We start from the raw sequence: 16,273 nt of genomic DNA, 5'->3' as shown, positions 1-16,273 counted from the left end.
TAAAATGCTTATAGATACTTCAAAATTAAGCAAATCTTCCAAAAAGCAGAAAGAACAGATAATTTACAAATGATCAGCTGATTTTTACTATTTCAATGTTATTTGAAGGAGTTTTGAGTGTGGCAAGTGGATATGCAAATGAGTAAACACAGACTGGACCTTAGAACCATGCACAAGAATAGTAATTAAAAAATGAAGTTAAAGCAGTTAAACAGTTTCCTTCAGCTTAAAAGAAGTTTGAAATCTGGATATCATTTTGTAGACAAGTTTCCTGGATCAGGTCATACCAGCTCTGGACAACTCATGAAAATCATAGTTGCCTCTTGACAGTTCATTGAAACTTGAGGTCTGTTTATCACAAAAGAGGGATACGTTTTCTCAGAATAGTATTAATTCCTTTTCTCATGTGTAAATTATCTTGGATCCCTGGGTTATCTGGAATGTTTTTGTACCATTCCTATTCTCTTGACATTTTTCCCCAAATGCAACAGTTTGGACTATGTTAAAGATCAATATAATAATAACAACAATTGTAGCTTAAATGTTATTATTAGTTAATTAATTTATTTTGGTTTTTTGGAAAACACCCATTGTGTTCGGGGGCTTACCCCATGCACTGCATTTAAGGAACACTCCTCTGGGCTCAGGGAGCATATGGAGTGCTGGGGATCAAATCTGGGTCAGCTCTATGCAAAGCAAATACTCTATCTGCTGTGCTATTAGTCCTGCCAAATTTTACATTATTAATAAAAGAGCTAATTTATATTACTTACTGAGTATGCAGTATCTGCTTAGTGGTATATGAATAATATTCATAATTCATAATAATAAACCTTTATTTTATCATATTAACTTTATAATGATAATTTATTGGTAGAAAGAACTCTTTTAGAGGTTCTCTAAAATAGTGCTCAGGAGACTCAGAATCTCCTCAATAAAATTCTCAACTATCTAGGCAAGGATTTCAATATAAAGATTTCAAGAATGAGGGGTTACTTGGGGTACTATGTGCTACCTCCAATGTTAGTGATTATCCAGACCACCCATACTGGTGCTGAGGAACTTCCCAGCAATTCTCAGGGGGAACTTATGGTTCCAGATATTAAGTTAAGTACCTTAACCCCAGAACTATCTCTCTAGCCTGGGAGCAATTATTATTTTCCACATTTTATAATGTTTTAACAGGGTACTCAGAGTTTAGGTAATTTGCTCAAGATCACATAGAAATTAAACAAGAGACCAAGAGTTAAAATTTATGCTGATGACTCTCACCAATCAACCTTTTTGCTTTTACAGTATAGAGACTTCAATTTGAATTGATATGATCAGCATATATATCTTGCTAAGTTTTATGAGTTTACAGACCTCAATAATATAAGTAATATTTACTGATCACACCAATTCAGCTACATTAAAACTCAAATTTTATTGTTCTTAAGGAGTTTGTAAAATTTGAACAAGGCATAATGAGAAAATTATTTAGTTTGATGCTTTGTTTCTTATTTCATTTTGTAATCTGATTTAAAACTCTTTTTGGTTCTCTTTTTTGTTAATGTAACTTGCCTCAAGACTAGTTATAACATGTACTGTATAGCCATGTCTTTGTCATAGATATTATAATTCATAGAAAAAGATTCAAACAACCTGTCAAAGTGATATTTGCCACTTTTCTAAGTATAAAAACATGATTAATGAAAGCCCAGGAGACATTATAGTATGAATGTAAGAAAACAATTGTTTCAACTATTACTATATTGCTTCATTATACAGAAACTGAAATGATTTAAGGGCAAGAATAACTTGCTACAATGACAGCCAGAAGAACTTAGAAAACATACTTTGTGTTTGCCCATGACAAAATTAATCATGTGTGGAATGGCTGGATCTGATAGAAAAATCTTATCTAGCACTTGTGGCTGCATATTGGCCTCCAAGTAAAAAAATAATAATAATAAAGAAAAAGAAGATTGTAACAAAGGGGGTGTATTTGCTATTGTTTACACCCTTCACAATAAGTTTTTATAGAAAAAAATATAAGGCCAGACTTGTCACAATGTTAAACATGAGAGGGAAATAATAAATCTATGTTTGTAGAAAAGACATATACAAATGTCAAAGTGTGTGTTAGATCTAAGTTGTTAAAAGTGCACAAATGTTCTCTGATAACCGAAATAACTGAGTGAAAATTAAGGTGGAAACATGAGTAAGATTTGAAATGGTTTTCTGGAGGAAATGAGGAATGTTCCTTGTCTCTGAAATGTGTTAAAAATAAGACAGTGTCTCATCTGAGACTGTTTTGGGTGTAGCCCTGACAGGAGGCTGGAGGAAGAACTAGAATAGATGGCCACACACCATCAGTGATAAATTGAAGGCCTATGGTTCTTAAAATGCTCAGACTCAGCACCATGGGACTAAATAAGAGACTAACCCTTCTGAAATTTTATTGAGCCATCAGCTCCTAAGAAGTTAACAAATTCTTCATTCCTGCAGATTTTGAAATTGAAAAGCACCTACAATATGGAGAGTCTCATCTTACACAATCAGTGTTTAGTCATAGAAATGTTAGAAAAGATCCCCAGAAAATATCCAGCCTTAGGCACACTATCAAAAAAATATGTGAAAATCCTTCATTTTAAGAACCCAGATCCCTAAGAATTCAGAATGTGATATGTATATTTAATCCTTTTTTTGTTTATTTGTTTATTTGGGGCCACACCAGGGTAGTGTTTAGGTTTTATTCCTGGCTCTGTGCTCATGTATCACTCCTGGCAGTGCTCAGGTGACCATGAGTGGTGCTTGAGATCAAATGTGAATTGGCTGCATTCAAGGCAAATACTCTACCTGCTGTATAGACCCTATGAATCCTTTTCAAAATAAAATATTTTTTTTGTTTTTGGATTTTTACCCATAATTTTTGTTTTGTTTTGTTTTTGTTTTTTGGTGGTTTTTGTTTTTGTTTTTGAGTCACACTCAGCAGCGCTCAGGGGTTACTCCTGGCTCTATGCTCAGAAATCGCCCCTGGCAGACACAGGGGACCATATGGGATGCTGGGATTTGAACCACCTTCCTTCTGCATTAAAGGCAAACGCCTTATCTCCATGCTATCTCTCTGGCTCCGTTTACCCATAATTTTCTTCAGGATTTCCCAAAGTGATTGCTATTATGTGACACTCTCTTAAAATTCTTTAAGTATTTCAAATTTTATAAAAATATTGAAGAAATAAAAAGGTGGAAAATGTGTTGACAATATTGCTATTTAGCTACAAAATCCATACAGTAAAAATAACATAATTGGAACTATTACATCAAACTATAAAAATATGAAAAAATTAAAATGAGATTTGATATGAGAACTTAAATTGTGTGATTGTTATAGTTACAAGTATATATAAAAATGAAAACTGAGTTAAGATTAAAAGCTTTTACAAGATAAGATTAGAGGACCTGAAGAAATAGTAGGGTTAAGAATAGTCAAGTTGGGGCCAGAGAAATAGCATGGAGGTAGTGTGTTTGCCTTGCATGCAGAAGGATGGTGGTTCGAATCCTGGCATCCCATATGGTCCCCTAACCCTGCCAGCAGCAATTTCTGAGCATAAAGCCAGGAGTACACCTGAGCGCTGCTGGATGTGACCCCAAACCCCCCTCCCGCCCCCCAAAAAAAAACAAAAAACAAAAAAGGGAATAGTCAAGTTAAGGAATTTACCTTGCAAGTAGTGAATCCCAGTTTGAGCCCCAGCACCACAAATGGTCTCTCAAGCACCATTAGGAATAGTCCCTGAGCACAGAGCCAGGATAAGACTGTGAGCGCTGCTGGGTATAACCACAACCTTCCAAAGCAAGAAGGCCAGAGAGTAAGAGAAACCTACATAAGTGTGCATACTAATTTAGGATTTAATTATTAAATTATTTAGCATTAAAGATGTAAAAATAAAGTATAAGGTATTGACTATGAATTCAGTTCAAATCCTAATTCCTCCACTCTGAATTCTGGGCAAGAGACAACCTTACAACATCTTTGTGACCTTGTCTGAAATGCACAGAACAGTAGCCAGTAAAACAAGATGATTGGAGAGGACTAAGTACAATAATATTTTATAGGTGGGGGGCATTGCACAAGACATATCAAATGGAAAATATTTATGGAAGTTTAATACAAGCAAACATCTAGGAATCAACTAGAAATTCTGTTTTCTATATTTATCCTGATGGTCCAAAAGTAAGACTTTGAACAATCACTGCCAATACCAATTATTTTAGTTGTCATTAATCTCCCTAACTAGCATTCATATGGAATTTTATATACTTTTAGAGTATATAAGATGAATCTTTCAAAGAAAAGAAATATCATAATGATTGAAAAGCAGTGAAAACAACTCAGTAATCACATTACTCAGGACTCTAACTTCCTTCCTTCTAGACATCAGGGTATAGGTAGTGTACCTCTGAATGCTAGATTAGATATCCTTCTCTCCCCTAGGCCAGACATCTCCTGAATACAAGGAAATCCACCCACAACATCTTGACAGCACAGGATTACTTGCATTTCATTATCATTGCTGTGTCAATCACAATATAACCCAACATTCTGGCAAAGATTGGATAGTTTACAATCACTGCCTTCTGTAACATATACACAGAAAATAGAAATGATTGAGGGTCATATCGGCTGAAATCTAGTCTACCAGACAGGCTTACAATATTGCATATTTTCCAATATCCATTAAAGTGTAAAGGTTGAAAACATAAAAAGGTTCATGAAATCCTGGAAGCAAAATTTGATAAATAGTAATGCCCCCAAACTGCAGGTAAACAACTTAGTGCCAATTTAATACCAAACTATTTCATTGGGTACAGATGTTGTTCAATATTCCTTATCAGTGACAAAATAAAATTGAGAAATCACTCAATTTTGATATGGTAGCAAATATGAAAATATTATTATCACCTAAAATACAAGAAAAAAAGCATTCGTCATAAATTAGAGATAAATATAAACAGAAGATTTTATAGAAAATTGCAAAGGCAACATTAGTGTCCTCTGAAATCCAGATATCTCTTGCTGATAAAATGTAAGAAATGATAATATGGACATAAACATTGACAAATGGGTTTGAGATTATAATGAAATATAAGTTAAAGATACTGATAAATCAATTGTAAATTTGTCTTGTTCTTTCTTTCAACAATAGAATATGATATGATCTTTTTAAAGGATAAACTTGGAAGAGTGCATACTATTTTGGGCATGAGATCATAGTTATTATACAACTCATTTGGATCATGATAGAGTAAATTGCAGGCGACATAACAAATACCAGAAAATATTTAAATATGAAAATCCTGAGGTTATTCAGTCAACAGAGAAGATGCCTGAGAAGTTTTTATCACTGAATAATGATGAACTTTATCCAACTTCCACAGAGCAAGATGTGATTTCCTTTTGATTGTCTCCTGTCCCTTCCCTCTGTTGTCATACTTCTGCTGACTGGGAGTTGCACACACACACACTTGGCTCCACTTACATATTTGGTTATGGTATTACTGGGCATCACTTTTCTTTAGTTGTATTCTAGCATGTATGCTCACTAGGGGTTGGATTTCTTTAATTCTGGTGCTTTCACACATTCTGATTGCAATGCTTATATGGGCTGTTTGTGGTTCTCACACACGTTTGCCAGGCATCACATTTCCTGGCCACGGTGCTCAACTACTATTGTTTTTGTCTTGATTTCTTATATATCTGGCTGCAGCCTGGCTTGCAGTGCTGGTTGGATCTTAGTCAGCATATCTTCCAGGCATAAACAGCAGAGCCATAGATATCTTGTTCAGCATGTTGCACTGTACCATTGATCAAATTTTCAGTCTCACATTTCCACCGCAGTTTCTTTAAACTATTAAGCTATCTCCCCTCCAGGTCCTAGGATATGATATCTGAATGCCATAAATTACAACTTGAACAGCTTTAAGAAGTATTTTTGATAGTAAAAATGACTTACCCCTTGAATAAGTTAATTAAGGAGTTAATAGCTGTTATAAAGTCTCTAGGTCAGCAAACATGTGAAGTTCTGCCCTTTTTGATGCTTAGGATATTTCAAGTGTGAGCTTGAGTTTGTTTGGTGCTTAGGATATTTTGAGCGTTATATCACAGTATATCTGGAGATTGTAACCACACCTAATATGCTATGAACGTTTAGGCTAATCCTTTCCTTTGATCTTCTATTCTTTTTTTTACATGCTGTTCTTAGGTAACCTCATCCTGTATCTTGGTTTAAACCATGACCCATATACAATTGTTGGCTCCAAGTCTATCACCATCTATGACCTCTTCTCTTAAGATCTAGATATACATGTGCATGCCAAAGTTATTTACTTAGATATTTACTGATTTTTTTAAATTAATAATGCAACCTCCCAACAAATATATTTCCCAGCATTAATACACAATTTGCAGTAAACGAAATATAAAAGCAAACCAAACATCTATCACAAATGAATGTATAAAAATATGTTGAATGGGGCCAGAGAAATAGCATGGAAGTAAGGCATTTGCCTTTCATGCAGAAGGTCATTGTTCGAATCCCGGCATCCCATATGGTCCCCAGAGCCTGCCAGGAGCTATTTCTGAGAATAGAGCCAGGAGGAACCCCTGAGCTGGGCAGGGTGTGACCCAAAAACCAAAAAAAAATATGTTTAATGTATACATGAATATTATCTAGTTATAAAAAGAAGTGGAATACTGATACATACCATAATGTTGAATGAACACCTCCAAAACATTACAGTAAATGAAGAAAACCATACATAGAAGGTGATCTACTATATGATTCCACAACTAGAAATACCCAAATCAATACATTTACAGAAGCAGAACCATATTATTGGTTATCAGAGATGAAGGAGAAGGGAAAGGGGAATAAATAATATTTTATGAACTAACTTTCATGTAGCATACAATGTCCATTGCATGAGTAAGTACAATAAGTAAAAATGCAATAAGATATGTTCATTTAAAGGTTCTATATGCCTTGTGAAAGTCTAAACTGACATCCAATGAACCCATTTCCTACTATTCACATTCTAATGTATTTAGTCACTTGCCACATTGTGACTCATTGAGTATGGCAGAATTGATGATATTCTGAAATTAGGTTATTAAAACAATGCTGCTTCTGTCTGTCTCAGTTAAACTTTCTCTCTACTTACCTCTTACCCAACTAAGTGCTACTCTTCCACTGCCCTCATCTGTCATGTCATAGGCAGTCCTTATAGAAAGGATCACAAGGAGAGGGTTGAAGACATTAGTCAACAGCCACATGAATCAGCTTGAAAATGGATCCAGAAGCTCTGGTCAAACAATCTGATGGCCGCACTACAAACTGGCATCTAAATCTCATGAGACCTTGATCCAGGTCCAGCTAACTAAGCTACTCCCAAGTACTTCACCCATATAAACCTAGTGAGGAAGTTAATTCTTGCTAAAGTTGCTAAATGTGGAGTAGTTTCTTATGCAATAATAGGTAATACAATTATTAAACTATTTGTAACCGTTGATATTGTTTGGAACTTAGACCAGCAAAATATTTTTTTCAGAAAAGAGTGCTTTATTACATATATCATGATAAAATGGCCTCATAGTGATAAATATAGAACATATTAATGTTTAGCTAGGTTTTTATTGTTTGAAATTCTGCACAGAAAATATTGCATCCAAGTGAACTGCTCTCACTGCCATTATACACCCCACCTATGGTTTAAACAATTGTCATGTCTTTCTCGAAATTACTAGAATATCTTTTTAGTGTACCTCAAACCCATTAAATCTATCTAAAATGCTGCTGCTGATTTAATCTTTCTAATCATAAATCTAATCTTGTAATTCTATTGCAATGCAGATAAATCCCTTCATTAACTCCAAATGCCTTAGATGGAAGCTTATGCATTTTTTTGTCTACAAAATAAAGCCCAGGTAACTTACAAAACCCTTCATTTTGCCTACACAATATCGTAAAATTTTATTTACTTTACAGTAGTGTTCTAATAAGGTCTTCATGATCTGCCCTCCATGGAAGCATTTGCAGCCTAAGTTCCAAGTCATCTCTGCACAGGCTTGGAGATCTAAGTCATGCTATTCTCCAGACAAATGCTGAATGCGCTTTACACACAGTTTTTGGGTCACACCCGGCGGCACTCAGGGGTTTCTCCAGGCTCTACACTCAGAAATTGTTCCTGGCAGGCTCGGGGAACCATATGGGATACCGGGATTCGAACCACCGTCCTTCTGCATGCAAAGTAAACGCCTTACCTCCATGCTATCTCTCCGTCCCCACAGTCATCTTTTTAACTGGAAATCTCTAATTCTACTGCAGTTATTCCATTCTAGTTTAATCTCTCTACTGGATATATTCTTGGGGGAATATTTTTTCAGGTTCAGAGAGATTGCTCAAAGGGTTGGAATACATAGTTTGCAGATAGGAGGTCCAGATTTAATCCATGATACCAACGCTCTTTTAAGAGTGACCCCTCAAATATCAAACTTGGAGTATTTCCAGAAAATGTCCAAATATAGCCCCCCAAAACAATTATATTTTCACAAAACTCATCAAAAAGTATCTTACAAAAGTTTTAGAAGATATAGTTAAGCCAAATAAAGTATTTTCTTCTCATTCAGCTCACCACACTTTACAAAAAGGATATGCTAATATGGCTGTCTGGTCTACTAGAATAAGAACCACTTAAGTACAAGAAACACTTTCAACTTATCTTTAATGTCCAGTTAATTAAACAGAGTGTCAGGCCACCCCATTGGCATGTACTAAGCAACTGAATAGATATTAAAAATTAAAACAACAAGTGCAATAAACACTATTTAATCAGATTCTCCTTGTAACTAACATACTATTGCAATTTTAATATAACATTTTCATAGTCTATAAATTATTTTTTTTATAAATTACCCATTTATACTCCTCGCACTACACAGTTTAGTATTCTGCATTTATTTTTCACTTTGGATGGCTTCTATTGCTATCTGTTCAAATTCATTAACTTTTTTTCTGTAATGTCAAGGCTGTATTTTATATCTTCAAGTAAATGTTTCACCTATGACATTGTTTGCTTGTTTTGGGGCCACACCCAGCAATGTTTAGGGGTTACTCCTGGTTCTGTACTCTGGAATCATAATCTTCACTCGGGGTTCAAGGGACTATATAGATGCCAATGATCAAACTTGGGCAGGCCACATGTAAGGCAAACACCCTACTTGCAGTATTATATCTCCAGCCCCCACCTATGGTATTTTTAAAATCCAAATCCAGGAGTTCTGGGGTTAGGGGACACTCCTAGAAGAGCTCAGTCTGGTGTGGGCCAATGATAGTTGATCTAATAGAGCATTACCTGTGAGTTCTGGGCTCACCAAGACCACATTTTGTTGTGCTAACTTTTTGGCTAATGCCCAGAGATTAAAAATAATTAAAGTACAGGGCTAGAGATATATAGTAGAGTAGAAAATGTTATTGTCTTGCAAACTGCCTAACCCCAGCACCACCTATGGTCCCCTAAGCATTGACAGAAGTGATACTGAAGAACAGAATCAGGAGTAAGCTCTGAGCACAACCAGTGTGTCTCAAAAGTGTCAATAAATAAGAGTATAACTTCAGGTTAAATATATAGCACTATATGACTATCTACTAAAATATGGCCTTCAAACCATAACATATCTTCCATTTCTTTCCATTCTTGCCTCCTTCCCTCCTTTATTCCTTCTTCCTTTTTTATCTTCTTGGAAGATTTTTATCCCATCAAATAATGGGCATTTATTCCTAAGAAGTTGTGACTGCAGAAGTGCTTCCTCAATGGGAGCATACAGCTTAAGGTATTCTGTCCACCTATCCCAGTTGAGGTGGATTTTAGTTTTTCTTCCATACTCTCATAATTTGTCATGGGTCTCTTCTGTTGCTTCATCATGTATTTACTGCAGTGATGAAAGAAACTGATCTTTCAACAGAGTGTTGTAGTCAATTTATCATTATCCTGTTTCACACTGTCCTCTTCCTTATGTATTCCTGTCTGGGACTTCTTTTCAGAGTCCAAACTGCACCCTTCTACTTCTCTGACTTTTGTTTATTTTTTAAGTCTGTGGTTGTTCTCATCTGAGGTCAACTTTCTCACTATCCACCCCACCCTGCCTCGCCCTGCACTCATGAAGATTCAACATGTCTTTCATTGTGTTTTCATTCTAAATTTGTAAAAAATATATATCAGCATAAGCTCCTTTCAAGTTTGCTGGCAACCTATTTTACCAGTGTGGTATTGCTGCTACTGGAGGTGATGGTACCAGTAGTTGTAAGGTTAGTCAATCTAGGAAAGGAATGAGGGTGAGGAGAAAAAATGATTAAGTGGAAGTGAAGATCTGAGGAAGAAAGGGATGGGAGGGAGAAGGGGAATATGAAGGAAATAAATTCTAAAGTAAACTCAAATTATGTTTAAAAAAGTATTAAAATTCCTTTTTTGTTGATTTTTGGGTCACACCTGGCAGTGTTCAGGGGTTATACTACTGGCTCTACACTCAGAAATCACTCCTGGCAGGCTCAGGGGACCATATGGGATGCCGAGATTAGAACCACCGACCTTCTGCATGCAAGGCAAACATGTTACCTCCATGCTATCTCTCCAGCCCCATAAAATGTCTTTTTTAATTGGTGCTTTTGCAACAGAAATGAGGACCTTGTCTACAGAACTGAGTTTACTAAAAGTGATCATGTCTGTGAAAGATTTGAGGGATTTCTGGGACAATGGTGGAGGGAAGTAGGCACCCTGGTGGTGGGTGTAGAGTTGGAAATGAGGTGTGCATGGAACTATTAACTATGGAAACTCATGGCATATAAATAAAAATATGTGGATATATTATCTTTAGCATCAGAAGAATGTGGTATTTTCCCTATACTTTTAACTTACCATTTATTAAATATTTAGGTTAATTTTTAAATATTATTGAAACTTGGGAATGGAAAAGTATAAATAACTAATAATTATTAAAACTTTTATAGTGCGGGGCCGGAGAGATAGCATGGAGGTAAGGCGTTTGCCTCTCATGCAGGAGGTCATCGGTTCGAATCCCGGCGTCCCATATATGGTCCTCCCGTGCCTGCCAGGAGCAATTTCTGAGCCTGGAGCCAGGAATAACCCCTGAGCACTGCCGGGTGTGACCCAAAAACCACAAAAAAAAAAAAAAAAACTTTTATAGTGCTTATTTTATGTCAGAAACTGTAGTACATGTCTTATGTATATTAACTCATCTAATCCTTCAAATAATCTGATTTTATACTTTTAGAGTTAGGACTGAAAACAACCAGTATTTTAAACTAGGTAATATGACTCAAAGGCACTGTGAGTTAAAATCAATATCTACCTGGAAGGAGATTTCTGTGTGGACAAATTGATGTTATTTCTCAGAGGTGAAAACAACAAAAACAAAAATAAACAAATAGAACCACATCAAATTAAGAAGCTTCTGTACTGAAGAAAAAAAAAAAAAGAAGAAGAAGAACACTGCAAACTAAAATAAAAAGAAACTCTACTGGAAGGGAGAAAATATTTGAAGATAATACATCAGATAAAGGGCTAATAAACAAGATCTGTAAAGCACTTATAAAACTCAACACAACAAAAAAAATTCAGCATCTCTATCCAAAAAATGGGAGAGGGAAAAAATGGACATTTCCCCAAAGAAGACATACAGATGGTTCGTTTGTAGGCCTCTGAAAAAGTGCTCATCATCTTAGGGCTGAAAATATAGTACAGCAGGTCAAGTATAGTTGCTTTGCACAGGAACAACTGATTCCTGAAAACCTATATGGCCTCCTGAATCTCACCAGGAGAATCTGAGCAAGAAATAACCCCTGAGTATGATTCAAAAAAAGTGCTCATCTATTGGGGAAATTCCAAAAAAAAAAAAAAATGAGAGAGAGATATGATTTCACACTAGTGAGAATCTTACAACTAAATCTGAAAACGTGCCTGTCAAGAGGAAAAGCTGAGAATTAGGAGGGAAACTGGGGACACTGGTGAGAGGAATCTTGTTAGGACAAAGTCTGGATAGTCAATGTTGGCAAATAAGTAGTAAGAAAAAATTTTTCATTCATTCTTGTGATATCTCAACTAGTTCAACCTCTAGGAAAAGCAATGTTTGTAGATATCTAAAAAAAGTAAGACCACAACTTCCACATGACCCAGTGATACCATTTCTTTGCATCTACTTTCCTCCAATCAAAAACATTAGTTTGAAAGGATATAAGCTCACACCTATGTTCACTATAGCCAAGATATGGAAACAACCCAAATGTCCAACAGATGAATAACTCAAGAAACTATGGTACAGATACACAATGGTATACTACGAAGCTATAAGAAGACAAAAATTATGCAATTCTCCGTGGCATATTCTCAGAGCTAGAAGGTATCATGCTGAGTAAAGTGAGTTGGAAGGAAATGATCTCTCTCATGCCTGGGATTTAAAAATAGACACCAAGATAGCAAGCAATAAATGAACAAAGGCAACATAACTGGAGAGTTGGTTATAACTGAGCTTGTATGAGAGGGTCATTTGGGACCTTACTGGATGAAAGTGGACTCTCTGGTGACAGTGTGGTGTTAGAATAATGTATACATGATACCATCCTTAACAGTATTGCAAAAAATCAGAATACCCCAATGTAGATTTTTTTTTAAAGTTACAAAAGTTTTGTTTTACTTTTCTCCACCAAAGGTGGGAAGCCCAGATCAGAACTTACGAACGTAGTTGTTATTTTGCATAGGCACAGTAAAAGTTGGCTATAATAGCATCAAAGTTTAAATATATACATCATTCTCAAAACAATCAGCTTTTCCCAAATATTTGTCATATATATCACAATATTTTTTCATAGACTTCTCTGAACATACACTGCACATTTCTGCAGATATACTCTATTTGAAATTTCTTTTTTTTTTTTACAGATGCCATTGTCATTTGCTTTACTAATGATATGCATCAGTGATTAATAAATATCTACAGTTTTTTTTTAATTTTAATTATGACAACAAAGATGCAAAGAAAGAGGACATGGTAAAGTTACAGTGGAAGCCCAATCACCCATAAGCAGAATTCTCGGTAGTCCCAACGATGATATCCCAGCCTTGATCTTTCAACCAAAGAAAATTAAAAAAAACAAAACTGAACCCAAGTACAATACAATTAATTTGTCCCTCAAATTCCCAGTTGTATTACATACTATTTCTTAGCAGCACACAATATAATCCAAAGAGATTAGACTTATGTAACTCCTTAAACATTGAGGGCAAAGTACATTTATCTAGTTCCATGCACATGCTTACTAGTTTAAGTTAACCTCAAAAGTTTTAGTGGGTTGTTTTTCTTAAGGATTGGAGTCAAGGGAAAATAGTAAAAAATGGTGTTAGAGTGGCATTTGTTTGCATAGGCCCACCAAAATATAAGGGACATGGAAAGAAAAATTATGGTCTAAATACAAGGAGACCCTACCCCTGAAGTTTCCCGGCACAGGACTGACTCTAGGCTCCTGGCAAACTAGTTTGTCCAATTCAAGTCATCGTCTGTAGTGGCAATACACCTTCATTCCTCACATAGTCTCTGTTGTTGGTATCATGTTTCTGTATTAAAGGTCCTGGAGTCTGCATATCCCATATTGCAGTCAGGATGGTGCAGAGCATCCTCTCATTTCACCTCACACTTAAGGGGCACTAGAGAGAACCATGTCCTGTAGAGCAGGTCATTGTTGTTGTCAAGTCTTCTCAGTGTAAACAGAAGTCTCTTTTTAGGAGGTCGATGTCAGACCCTTGGTAGTGTCTTTCCTGGTAGAGGACTGCTTCCTCTTCTTCTCAGTGTAAACGGAAGTCTCTTTTTAGGAGGTCGATGTCAGACCCTTGGTAGTGTCTTTCCTGGTAGAGGACTGCTTCCAGCTGTTGCTATAAAAGACCTTGGATGTTTCGTAGATAGCTTGCCTGATTCTGGCGTGAATGGAGGATTCCCATTCTTCTGAGGCCTGTGCCAGGGCATTATATCAATGTTCAGGGTGTAAGGTACATTGTACTGAGATTTATTAGATAAGAACTTATCTGTAGGTATAGTGTTTTCCTATTTTAATGTGTCTATGCAAAGAAGGATCAATGCCATGAAGCGTTATTGGTGCATCTGGAGGCAATAGGAACAAGACCTGCAATTTCCATGACATAGTTCAATCATAGGCATTAAACTGAGGGACAGTTCCACCAACAATCCTTATTGAACAGCTTACAAAGAAAAGACAAGATGAAAAGTGGATAGAAACATCATGGTAGAAGAATATAGAGAGAGTTACAGCCGTTAAAGAAAATATACATAAAATATTCAAAAGATATATGTGTGCAATTTATGTCCTTCTAAATAGTTCTGGGATTGTTAGATCCACTGTATGTCTTTGGTCTGAGATTAGAACTGTGTATTATTGAAGTTAAGAAGGGTAAATCGGGGGTACTGATGGTTGGGAAGAGAATACGGGCGCTAGCCCCCGCGCGGTTTGCATCATATAGACTAGTATGAAATTGCCAGTGACAGCCTGAGTATAACTGACCAACTATCTGCCACCCCACAGATCAAACACCACCCCCCAAGCCAATCTCAGGAGCTCAAGCCCCACCCCAGGCCAATCTCCGCAGCTGGCCTGGGAGTGGGGAAAACCCAGGATGCCCCATCAGGTCCTCCCAGAAACCCACCTGGAGATCCGGAGGAAAGGGGGAGAGGGGGGTCGGGTGACCCAGGTCCGGGCCCCCCTACCCTAGGCCGGGCCAAGTGGCCCCTGGCACATACGGAGGTCTGCCAGGAGCCAGCCCGTGCCGGCTGAAAATCCTGCCCCAGGAAGGGAGGAAAGCCCTCCCAGGCCCCAAGGACCAGAGCTCAAGACCCACCTAGGCCAATCTCCGCAGCTGGCCTGGGAGTGGGGAAAACCCAGGGTGCCCCATCAGGTCCTCCCAGAAACCCACCTGGAGATCCGGAGGAAAGGGGGAGAGGGGGGTCGGGTGACCCAGGTCCTGGCCCCCCTACCCTAGGCCGGGCCAAGTGGCCCCTGGCACATACGGAGGTCTGCCAGGAGCCAGCCCGTGCCGGCTGAAAATCCTATTTGAAATTTCTTAAACATTCTTACACTGAACACTTTAATATGAGTAATATGAGTTCAATTTTTTTATTAACTACTAATCTAACTCTAATAACTACAATCTAAAGAATATAGATTGAATCATAATTTTTGACAATAATTTAAATTTAAATTTTGACAATAATTTAAATAATTTAAATTTAATAATTTAAATTTACTTATCTTATTTTTTTTTAATTTAAACAACTTTATTACATACATGGTTGTGTTTGGGTTTCAGTCATGCAAAGAACACCATCCATCACCAATGCAACATTCCCATCACCAATGTCCCAAATCTCCCTCCTCCCCACCAAACCCCCGCCTTTACTCTAGACAGGCTTTCTATTTCCCTCATACATTCTCATTATTAAGATAGTTCAAAATGTAGTTATTTCTTTAAATAAACTCATCTCTGTTTGTGGTGAGCTTCATGAGGTGAGCTGTAACTTCCAGCTCTTTTCTCTTTTGTGTCTGAAAGTTATTTCAAGAATGTCTTTCAAAAAATATGGAACGCTTCACAAATTTGCGTGTCATCCTTGCGCAGGGGCCATGCTAATCTTTTCTGTATCGTTCCAATTTTAGTATATGTGCTGCCGAAGCGAGCACCCAATGTAGATTTAAAAAAAAAAAATTTGTTGTGATTACTCTGAAAGGACTTTGTAAACTATAAATTACTATCATATTAAAATAATTTTAAATAATTTATATACAGAGTAATAATTTTTCATATGTGAGACCCTGGGTTTAAATAGCACCAATAAAAAAAGCAAAATCATAATAATTATGATGGCAATATATTAATAAATTTAGATATGATGAAAATATGGCTTTAAACACAATAATAAAGCATTGCAAATGTTAAATATAATTTTCTTTCTTTTCCAGTTTTTAATTTTGTAGTAGCAACAGGTAAATAATATAATATCTTGGGTAACTTCTAATATTCTTCAAAACCACAGAGAAAATTAATTTTATTTTAAAAAATGGCACAATGTATGGAGGTAGGCTTTTCCTTTGATGAAAAGTTTCTATATGATACCAAAATATATTATGTCTTTCATTTCAATACTGCACTAAACAGAACA

The 16,273-nt window shown here is 36.4% G+C and overlaps 1 non-coding gene across 1 annotated transcript; it reads right to left on the bottom strand.

The window, feature by feature from the left end:
* Positions 1–15,687: 15,687 nt before the first annotated feature.
* On the bottom strand, positions 15,688–15,794 carry LOC126010436 (U6 spliceosomal RNA). The gene has a single exon (XR_007496466.1). It is a non-coding gene; the product is annotated as a U6 spliceosomal RNA (small nuclear RNA).
* Positions 15,795–16,273: the final 479 nt, after the last annotated feature.

The sequence above is a fragment of the Suncus etruscus genome, chromosome 5 (assembly GCF_024139225.1).
Source record: "Suncus etruscus isolate mSunEtr1 chromosome 5, mSunEtr1.pri.cur, whole genome shotgun sequence".
In the NCBI taxonomy this organism is placed as follows: domain Eukaryota; kingdom Metazoa; phylum Chordata; class Mammalia; order Eulipotyphla; family Soricidae; genus Suncus; species Suncus etruscus.
Note: the sequence above shows the minus strand (reverse complement) of the source record. Positions and strands in the feature narration are given on the sequence as shown.